Source organism: Oncorhynchus clarkii, chromosome 18, assembly GCF_045791955.1.
Source record: "Oncorhynchus clarkii lewisi isolate Uvic-CL-2024 chromosome 18, UVic_Ocla_1.0, whole genome shotgun sequence".
NCBI classification, from domain to species: Eukaryota; Metazoa; Chordata; class Actinopteri; order Salmoniformes; family Salmonidae; genus Oncorhynchus; species Oncorhynchus clarkii.
The window spans coordinates 33,821,501-33,833,550 of NC_092164.1; positions in this window are offsets into that span (position 1 = coordinate 33,821,501).

Genomic DNA, 12,050 nt, shown 5'->3' on the forward strand with positions numbered 1-12,050 from the left:
CAAACCAAGTGTACTTACCCAGCCCTTTCTAAACAGTTGGCACCAGTGGTTTAGCGGAGGGTAAACGCGTAAATGGGAGTGTTACTTTAATCACTTTTCACGATGAGTAGTGTTTTTTTCCACTACTGTATATCACTGGGCACCACTGCAGCTGGTACACACAGTCAGTATTGGGGTACTGAGGTAGGTTGAGCTGGTACTTCTTATCCGTGGCAAGAGGCACAAAACGTCCCCGCAGATAGTGTTAGCGTCCACGGAAGTATGTTGCTGACTTCTTAGGGGCAGTCAGGGAGACCATCTGTGCTGCTCTGCTCCTCATCCCAACATGAAGAGGACATATAGTATGTGCGGATATCACTATCCCAAATGGAAACATTTTGGTCCAGCTAATAGCCATAAGGCACACTGGATTGAACCTCTGTATTCAAAAAATAATGTTCCTTATGTTTTCTCAACAAAATACTGACCAAAATGTTGTTTTTATCAAGCCAAGGACAGTACCTTTTGCAATTGAGATATAAACTCAGAAAAAAAAGAAACATCCCTTTTTCAGGACCCTTCTTCGCATATCTTTTTATATATTTTCTTTTCTAAAAACTCAACTTCAAAACACTCTCCTGCAACCGGCCTCACCAATTAACAAAAAAAAAGTATTATTCACCTCAAATCTGAAATCCACAATAGAAGCTAGCCAGAAGCTAGCCAGTTTACTGGCTAACGTTAGTATTTAAGCTAACCACGGTTGGTGGTCATCAGCTATCCTTTAGCTCGAAAAGCTATCCCCAGTTTTGTACAACGCGAGTCAGACCAGAGCATACCGGACCTATTTTCTCTCCATATCCCTGGATTTCTAATGCAAGCTCTGGACATTTACACCTGGATCTTGCAGCTAGCTAGCTGCTATCCGAGTGACTATTGGCTTACATCGGGTCCCGGAGCAAACATCAATTATTCCGGAGCTAGCCAGTTGAAGAGTTCCATCAGCCACTCCTGGGCTACAATCACCTATCCGGACCCGTTTTCCTGCCGATGCGGAGCCCCACCAGGCCTTCACAACTGGACTACCGACGTTATCTGCCCGAGGGAGTTATCCAACAGGCCCCTCACGACGTTACCTGAACGCCAATCTGCGTCCCGCTAATAGTTAGCTGTCTTATTGGCTGCCATCTGAATAGGTCTTTCGGACAATTTTCTTGGGTCACTATAACTATATCTATTTTGCCAATTGGATTGGTCCCCTCAACCACACGGAACCCCACTAATCTACCGACGGAAACGCACGGGGTGGCTAAAAACAGACCTCCATCTTATGCTAGCTTGCTACCGATGGCCCGGCTAGCTGTCTGAATCTCCGTGACCCCAACCAACCTCACTACTCACTGGACCCTTATGATCACTCGGCTAAGCATGCCTCTCCTTAATGGCAATATGCCTTGTCCATTGCTGTTCTGGTTAGTGCTTATTGGCTTATTTCACTGTAGAGAACCTAGCCCTGCTCATTATACCTTATCCAACCTTTCAGTTCCACCACCCACACATGCGATGACATCACCTGGTTTCAATGATGTTTCTAGAGACAATATCTCTCTCATCATCACTCAATGCCAAGGTTCACCTCCACTGTATTCACATCCTACCATACCTTTGTCTGTACATTATACCTTGAAGCTATTTTATCGCCCCCAGAAACCTCCACTGTATTCACATCCTACCATACCTTTGTCTGTACATTATATCTTGAAGCTATTTTATCACCCCCAGAAACTTCCACTGTATTCACATCCTACCATACCTTTGTCTGTACATTATACCTTGAAGCTATTTTATCGCCCCCAGAAACTCTCTGTTCAGGACGTCCTAGACGACCAATTCTCATAGCTTTTAGTCGTACCCTTATCCTACTCCTCCTCTGTTCCTCTGGTGATGTAGAGGTGAATCCAGGCCCTGCAGTGCCTAGCTCCACTCCTATTCCCCAGGCGCTCTCTTTTGATGACTTCTGTAACCGTAATAGCCTTGGTTTCATGCATGTTAACATTAGAAGCCTCCTCCCTAAGTTTGTTTTATTCACTGCTTTAGCACACTCTGCCAACCCGGATGTCCTAGCCGTGTCTGAATCCTATCTTAGGAAGACCACCAAAAACTCTGATATCTCCATCCCTAACTACAACATTTTCAGACAAGATAGAACAGCCAAAGGGGGCAGTGTTGCATTCTACTGCAGAGATAGCCTGCAGAGTTCTGTCCTACTATCCAGGTCTGTACCCAAAAATCCACATCTCTAAAAAATCCACATCTCTAAAAACAAGTCTCTCACTGTTGTCACCTACTATAGATCACCCTCTGCTCCCAGCTGTGCTCTGGACACCATATGTGAACTGATTGCCCCCCATCTATCTTCAGAGCTTGTGCTGCTAGGTGACCTAAACTGTGACATGCTTAACACCCCAGCCATCCTACAATCTAAGCTTGATGCCCTCAATCTCACAAATATTATCAATGAACCTACCAGGTACCACCCCAAAGCCGTAAACACGGGCACCCTCATAGATATCATCCTAACTAACTTGCCCTCTAAATACACCTCTGCTGTTTTCAACCAAGATCTCAGCGATCACTGCCTCATTGCCTGCATTCGTAATGGGTCAGCGGTCAAACAACCTCCACTCATCACTGTCAAACGCTCCCTGAAACACTTCAGCGAGCAGGCCTTTCTAATCGACCTGGCACGGGTATCCTGGAAGGATATTGACCTCATCCCGTCAGTAGAGAATGCCTGGTTATTTAAAAAAATGCCTTCCTCACCATCTTAAATAAGCATGCCCCATTCAAGAAATTTAGAACTAGGAACAGATATAGCCCTTGGTTCTCTCCAGACCTGACTTCCCATAACCAACACAAAAAACATCCTATGGCATTCTGCATTAGCATCGAACAGCCCCCGTGATATGCAGGTTTTCAGGGAAGCTAGAAACCAATATACACAGGCAGTTAGAAAAGCCAAGGCTAGCTCTTTCAAGCAGAAATTTGCTTCCTGCAACACAAACTCAAAAAAGTTCTGGGACACTGTAAAGTCCCTGGAGAATAAGAACACCTTCTCCCAGATGCCCACTGCACTGAGGGTAGGAAACTCTTCCACCACCGATAAATCACCACTATAATAGAGAATTTCAAAAAGCATTTTTCTACGGCTGGCTATGCTTTCCACCTGGCTACCCCTACCCCGGTCAACAGCACTGCACCCCCCACAGCAACTCGCCCAAGCCTTTCCCATTTCTCCTTCTCCCAAATCCAGTCAGCTCATGCTCTGAAAGAGCTGCAAAATCTGGACCTCTACAAATCAGCCGGGCTAGACAATCTGGACCCTTTCTTTCTAAAATGATCTGCCGAAATTGTTGCAAACCCTATTACTAGCCTGTTCAAAATCAAATCAAATCACATTTATTTACATAGCCCTTCGTACATCAGCTGATATCTCAAAGTGCTGTACAGAAACCCAGCCTAAAACCCCAAACAGCAAGCAATGCAGGTGTAGAAGCACGGTGGCTAGGAAAAACTCCCTAGAAAGGCCAAAACCTAGGAAGAAACCTAGAGAGGAACCAGGCTATGTGGGGTGGCCAGTCCTCTTCTGGCTGTGCCGGGTGGAGATTATAACAGAACATGGCCAAGATGTTCAAATGTTCATAAATGACCAGCATGGTCCAATAATAATAAGGCAGAACGTAGTCCTGAATGTGTCTCCCTCTGCCATATGGACGCATTGTATGATACAACAAGAGCAACTGGTGGCAAAAGAGCTGAACACAGAACTGGGAGATATACTGTAGTAGGTACATTTCGATTGTAAACTACATCAAACCACACGCACTGCGCGCACACCTGTTCAGAAAACGATGTGGAGATATGGGATCAGGCTTGGTGGTTATTGAGGGGGAAGTGTTGAACATATTTTTTGCATTGAGATAGGACTGTTATTCATTAGGGATGTAAAATAAAAAAAATAGACTTGGTTGACTAATGAAAAGAAAATGTGTCTCCTTGCCTCTGTAACAGACATATTTGGGAAAATGAATGAACTGAACGCAAGTGTGCAGGGGAAATACAAAAACATTACAAATATATAAAAACAATACAAATATATAAATACATTTGATTTGATTTGATCTTCTGAGGCTGAGAGGTGCTTTTCTGAAGGTGCATGGTGCTGTGGTGCTGCATGGAGGTCACAAGCACTTCAACTGGGCAGCAGTGTCGTGATGGAGGGAATAGTTTATATGGAGACTACCTAACATGGAACCCAAACCGGTTGCGCGGGTGCGCCATCGTGCATACATTTATTTTGTCCCCCCATACCAAAAGCGATCACGACATGCAGGTTAAAATATCAAAACAAACTCAACCAATGACATTAATTTGGGGACAGGTAGAAAACCATTAAACATTTTTGACAACTTACCTAGCTAGCTTGCACTTACTAGCTAATTTGTCCTATTCAGTTAGCTTGCTGTTGCTAGCTAATTTGTCCTGGGATATTATTGAGTTGTTATTTTACCTGAAATGCACAAGGTCCTCTACTACGATAAATAATCCACACATAAAACGCTCAACCAAATCATTTCCAGTCATCTCTCCTCCTTATAGGCTTTTTCTTCTCTTGACTTTATATTGCGATTGGCAACTTTCATAAATTAGGTGTATTACCGCCACTGACCTCATTTGTCTTTCAGTCATCCTCGTGGGTATAACCAATGAGGAGATGGCACGTAGGTACCTGCTTCTATAAAACAATGAGGAAATGGGAGAGGCAGGACATGCAGCGCGATCTGCGTCACAAATAGAACTGACTTCTATTTTAGCCCTTGGCAACGCAGACGCTCTTTGGCGCGCACGAGCAGTGTGGGTGCAATAATTGAATAATATAGATTTCTAAATTTATTTTGCAACAGTGTAGTCAGCCTGTAGACCACTGCAACAGAGTTATTGTAAAGTGTGGGAATAAGCTAATGCCAGATTTAGCCTACGTTTAACCTCTCCCTTCTTCATTTCAAAGTCCAATGTTCATGAGTAAATGACCAAATTCATATAAATCATGTTAAATTATGTTTATCCCCTCCTATTATCATATTATCCCCTCCTACAGAATAATATTGTGTGCTGAAATAAATTTCAAAATATTCTATAGAAAAATATTTGAGTGGCTGACTCCAGTGGTCATACATAATTCATAGATTCAACAAACAGCTATTATTATTCTGTTTCATTATTCCTGGTAGATACTACTGGTTATGTTTAATTATTCCTGGTATTTACTACTGGTTGTGATTGCAGACAGAGCCCAGAGAATGGGGTGGTGCAATACTGAATTAGTCATATGTTGATAATGTGCATGCACAGGGATGTCCATGTCACCCAGAGATATGCCCATGCTGTAGAGATAGACCTAGCGGACTGAAAGTTCACTGTTGTAGGCATAATACAGCTAGTGCTATCTAGACTTGCAGTGGCAAACAAATTCATTACATTAGCTACCTAAATGTGAAGTAAATTGAGGGGTAATAGAGAATAGAGACTTTAAACTTGAAAACATGCAGGATACCACTTTCCTGGGTTTTTTTATGGTGAGATGAAACTGCCCAAACTCTGACAGTTATTTTTGTACGTCAGTATTGCAACACAAGATTTGTTTGAATCTAAAATGTTAGTCCGTAATCATAAAATGGTGTTTGTATGTTCACAGATGAAATTTCACGTTTACGTTTCATGTTTCACACAAGGCTTTTCTTTACGATCCTAACAATTTACGTACAGATTTTCTAACGATCCTAAAGATACCTACGCTCAACGTTTTGGCAGCTATCTGGCTCCATATGAGGTGCACACAGTCGACCATGTACCCTGAATTTGAGAAGCATCAAGCACACCCATATCATTAGTGGTGGTGAGATAATGTATCTGATCTCATACTAATTTGCAATTGACTGTCAAAGCCCCCACATTAAAAGTATGTGATGGTTTTATTTATTTTATTTATTTCACCTTTATTTAACCAGGTAGGCAAGTTGAGAACAAGTTCTCATTTACAATTGCGACCTGGCCAAGATAAAGCAAAGCAGTTCGACACATACAACGACACAGAGTTACACATGGAGTAAAACAAACATACAGTCAATAATACAGTATAAACAAGTCTATATACGATGTGAGCAAATGAGGTGAGATAAGGGAGGTAAAGGCAAAAAGGCCATGGTGGCAAAGTAAATACAATATAGAAAGTAAAACACTGGAATGGTAGATTTGCAATGGGAGAATGTGCAAAGTAGAAATAAAAATAATGGGGGTGCAAAGGAGCAAAATAAATAAATAAATTAAATACAGTAGGGAAAGAGGTAGTTGTTTGGGCTAAATTATAGGTGGGCTATGTACAGGTGCAGTAATCTGTGAGCTGCTCTGACAGTTGGTGCTTAAAGCTAGTGAGGGAGATAAGTGTTTCCAGTTTCAGAGATTTTTGTAGTTCGTTCCAGTCATTGGCAGCAGAGAACTGAAAGGAGAGGCGGCCAAAGAAAGAATTGGTTTTGGGGGTGACTAGAGAGATATACCTGCTGGAGCGTGTGCTACAGGTGGGAGATGCAATGGTGACCAGCGAGCTGAGATAAGGGGGGACTTTACCTAGCAGGGTCTTTACCTAGCAGGGTCTTGTAGATGACATGGAGCCAGTGGGTTTGGCGACGAGTATGAAGCGAGGGCCAGCCAACGAGAGCGTACAGGCCGCAATGGTGGGTAGTATATGGGGCTTTGGTGACAAAACGGATTGCACTGTGATAGACTGCATCCAATTTGTTGAGTAGGGTATTGGAGGCTATTTTGTAAATGACATCGCCAAAGTCGAGGATTGGTAGGATGGTCAGTTTTACAAGGGTATGTTTGGCAGCATGAGTGAAGGATGCTTTGTTGCGAAATAGGAAGCCAATTCTAGATTTAACTTTGGATTGGAGATGTTTGATATGGGTCTGGAAGGAGAGTTTACAGTCTAACCAGACACCTAAGTATTTGTAGTTGTCCACGTATTCTAAGTCAGAGCCGTCCAGAGTAGTAATGTTGGACAGGCGGGTAGGTACAGGTAGCGATCGGTTGAAGAGCATGCATTTAGTTTTACTTGTATTTAAGAGCAATTGGAGGCCACGGAAGGAGAGTTGTATGGCATTGAAGCTTGCCTGGAGGGTTGTTAACACAGTGTCCAAAGAAGGGCCAGAAGTATACAGAATGGTGTCGTCTGCGTAGAGGTGGATCAGAGACTCACCAGCAGCAAGAGCGACCTCATTGATGTATACAGAGAAGAGAGTCGGTCCAAGAATTGAACCCTGTGGCACCCCCATAGAGACTGCCAGAGGTCCGGACAGCAGACCCTCCGATTTGACACACTGAACTCTATCAGAGAAGTAGTTGGTGAACCAGGCGAGGCAATCATTTGAGAAACCAAGGCTGTCGAGTCTGCCGATGAGGATGTGGTGATTGACAGAGTCGAAAGCCTTGGCCAGATCAATGAATACGGCTGCACAGTAATGTTTCTTATCGATGGCGGTTAAGATATCATTTAGGACCTTGAGCGTGGCTGAGGTGCACCCATGACCAGCTCTGAAACCAGATTGCATAGCAGAGAAGGTATGGTGAGATTCGAAATGGTCGGTAATCTGTTTGTTGACTTGGCTTTCGAAGACCTTAGAAAGGCAGGGTAGGATAGATATAGGTCTGTAGCAGTTTGGGTCAAGAGTGTCCCCCCCTTTGAAGAGGGGGATGACCGCAGCTGCTTTCTAATCTTTGGAAATCTCAGACGACATGAAAGAGAGGTTGAACAGGCGGAGATGTTGCTAACATTTACGATAGCAAATTTACATTTACAAAAAAATGACGTTTTTGTCTTTTGAGCTTCTAGTCATGAAATCTATGCAGCCTACTCAATCACTTTTTATAGCTACTGTTTACAGGCCTCCTGGGCCATATTCAGCGTTCCTCATTGAGTTCCCTGAATTCCCATCGGACCTTGTAGTCGTAGCAGATAATATTCTAATTTTGAGGGGGATGACCGCAGCTGCTTTCCAATCTTTGGGAATCTCAGACGACACGAAAGAGAGGTTGAACAGGCTAGTAATAGGGGTGGCAACAATTTTGGCAGATAATTTTAGAAAGAAAGGGTCCAGATTGTCTAGCCCGGCTGATTTGTAGGGGTCCAGATTTTGCAGCTCATTCAGGTTAGTGAGAAGACAATCAGAAATAATGTTGTAATGTTTTTCAATTGACTGTCATAGCCCCACATTAAAAGTGTGTGATGGTTAGTGAGAAGACAATCAGAAATGCTGTTGTGATGTTTTTCAATTGACTGCCATAGCTCCAAATAAAAAAGCTGTTAATTACATCATATTTTTCACATGGTTGGGCTGGCGAGAATTTTCAGATATCAAAATGGGGTCATGGGCCAAAAAAGTTTGGAAACTCCTGAAATAAATGTTATGGCTTCAGGGCTCCATTCAATCCTCATCTCGGAAGTTCAGCTTTACAGAATGGTAGAAATTTTAAGGCAAAGTTCCCTCTTTAGAGGAGACTGCATTCACGGTAAATGCTACATATGTTGGTTGAATCAGAAATGATCTTTAAATTTCTATTGTGCGGAATCTGTGACCATTCAGCTTTACAGATTGAATAGAGCCCTTAGAGACATTTGCCTTTCTCTCACTAAGGTATTGATGCTCTCAGTAGAAAAGGGTGGAATTAAACAACAACCACATTTTTCTATTTCGTAAGCAGCCTAGTCTATCATTTGCAACAATGTTCAATGTAGATGTTATGCAAACGGTGGTGATACATTGACTAAAAAATAACACACAGGTAGGCCAGTGTTCCTGAGGCTATTGACTGTTGGTCGTGCTTAATTTGTTGAGGTTTTGGATAAGTTTATAGTTTAATCTAACAAATGTTGAGTTTTAACATTGTTTAGTTTGTTAAATAAATGGCTAAATTGGTTGGTTTTGCAAGGCACAGAGCCCTCAGGTGGGCAGACCATTCCATTGGTCCTTAAGTAAAATCTCCCCCGTCCTGGGGCACCGGGCCATGCATCTTCTTTATTTTACAGTTATTTTACCAGGTAAGTTGGACACCCGTTTTATCATCCCATCCGAAAGACGGCACCCTACAAAGGGCAGTGTCAATCACTGCCCTGGGGCATTTTAGACCTGAGGAAAGAGTGCCTCTTACTGGCCCTCCAACACCACTTCCAGCTGCATCTGGTCTCCCATCTTGGGACCAACCAGGACCAACCCTGCTTAGCTTCAGAAGCAAGCCAGCAGTGGGATGCAGGGTGGTATGCTGTTGGCTCAATATGGCAGATTGTCATGTGGTTTGAAGGAAAACCCAGATTGGATCTCCTCGGTCACCTGAGTAAAGGACTTAAAGATGATGGTTGAAAGGCTTTGGAAAGGCACCAAAAGAGCAAATCTTAGCAAAATGAGGCCCAAATGAAAAGGCCCCGATTGAAAAGTCAATAATTATAGTCCCTCAGTGGGCCTAGAAGACCATAAAGTGACATATGGTCATATATTTAGACAATTTGTGAAAGATAGGACCAGGGTTGGACTACCGCATTTGGGGCACCAACCTCCAGCCACCCCTCCCCATATATATACACACACATACACTGCATTCAGAAATGATTCAGACCCCTTGACCTTTTCAAAATGTTGCTACGTTACAGCCTTATTCTTAAAATTGATGAAATAAATTGTTTCCTCATCAATCTACACACAATACCCCATAACGACAAAGTGAAAACAGCTTTTTAGATATTTTTGCACATTTATTAAAAATAAAAAACATAAAATGGCGCCGGAGGAAATGGCAGCAGTTTTACGGGTGTCTATCCAATTGTGCTGTTATGTGTTTGTTTTTTTGTGTTATTTGTAACTTATTTTGTACATAATGTTTCTGACACCGTATCTAACGGCAAAAAAAGAGCTTCTGGATATCAGGACAGCGAACACTCACCTCAGATTAGACAAAGGTTTTTCTTCAACAAGTAAGAAGCACATGATATACTGCGAAAACCCGACAAGGTCGACATCCCCGTTATTGGCAAGAGAAAGAGATGCAGGTGCAGAGGACACAGAGCGGGGTGCTTCGTAAGGATCCAGAGAAGGTGAGTGGGAAAGCTGCCATTACCGTCAATATTACTCGCCAACGTACAATCATTGGATAATAAATTAGACGAGGTACGATCATGAATATCCTACCAACGGGACATCAAAAACTGTAATATCTTATGTTTCACGGAATCGTGGCTGAATGATGACATGGATATTCAGCTAGCTGGATATACGCTGCACCGGCAAGATAGAACAGCACACTCCAGTAAGATGAGGGGGGAGGTCTGTGCATATTTGTAAATAACATCTGGTGCAAGAAATCTAAGGAAGTCTCTAGATTTTGCTCGCATGAAGTAGAGTATCTTATGATAAACTGTAGACTACACTATCTATACTTTTCATGGCTGTTTATTTACCACCACAGACGGACGCTGGCACTAAGACCGCACTCAGTCAGCAGTATAAGGAAATAAGTAAACAGGAAACCGCTCACCCAGAGGCGGTGCTCCTAGTGGCCGGGGACTTTAATGCAGGGAATCGTAAATCCGTTTTACCTAATTTCTATCAACATGTTAAATGTGCAACCAGAATGTGCAACCTCCAAGCCATAAGACTCCTGAACAGGTAATCAAATGGATACCCGGACTATTTGCATTGTGTCTCCCCCCAACCCCTCTTTTACGTTACTGCTACTCTCTGTTTATCATATATGCATAGTCACTTTAACCATACCTACGTACTACCTCAGCCCAACTAACCAGTGCCTGTATATAGCCTCACTATTGTTAAAGCCTCGCTACTGTTATTTTCACTGTTGTTTTTTATTTCCTTACTTACCTATTGTTAACCTAATACCTATTTTTTTTTACTTAAAACTTGCACTGTTGGTTAGGGCCTGTAAGTAAGCATTTCACTGTAAGGTGACCTGTTGTATTCAAACTCCCCAAATACAAGTGTGCCAAGCTTGTAGCATCATACCCAAGAAGACTAGAGGCTGTAATCGCTGCCAAAGGCGTCAACAAAGTACTGAGTAAAGGGTCCGAATACTTGTGTATTTTTTAAAACATAAATTAGCAACAACAAAAAAATCCAAAAACCTGTTTTTGCTTTGTCATTTTGGGTATTATGTGTAGATTGATAAGAAATGTAATCCATTTTAGAATAAGGCTGTAACGTAACAAAATGTGGAAAAAGTCAATGGATCGGAATACTTTCCAAATGCACTGTATGTATGTATGTATGTATGTATGTAAATAATATATTTTTTTTCCCAAGTATTTTTGTTGTTGTTGGTGGGGCAGCTAATTTGCTGAATTATTGAATTTTTGCAGTTTTATAATGCTATTTTACACACTTTGTCATGAGGCTAAGAGAAAATGTTGCAGTATTAAAACTAATTGTCTGTAATTCTACTCTTTTTGCCATGGGTCAGAGAGAGCAATGTGCCCTTTTATAGCTCATCTCATGCCATTGTTCACATTCAGCAAAATCAAGAATCATCGCGTGTTTCGAGTACACTCCACTCAATATTTTATAATCCACAACGACACGGCTACTGCCGCAGCCTTGCGGATGGCTACATGTACACCCCGACGAGTGTAATTGCCCAATCAGGATACTTTTTTTTTTTTTTACAATAAACAAAAAGGCACAAAATAAACCAGTTAATGACGGAAATATCTTCCCAATGGCCCTGTATAACTCCGACGGTAAATGTCGTTTGACCCTTTAACAGTGTCAATTTCTGAACCCCTAATCTCGCATTTTCGAACAAGCGACGTCAACACCTCCTAGTTCGCGTTTTCCATTTTAATTTAGGTCGGTACCAGGTCGGTACCTCTGGACTGTCTTTATCACATGACTCGTGTGTTTGTCCGGGTGATCTGTACATCCATCTCCGGATTTCAGTGTCGCTGAATATCA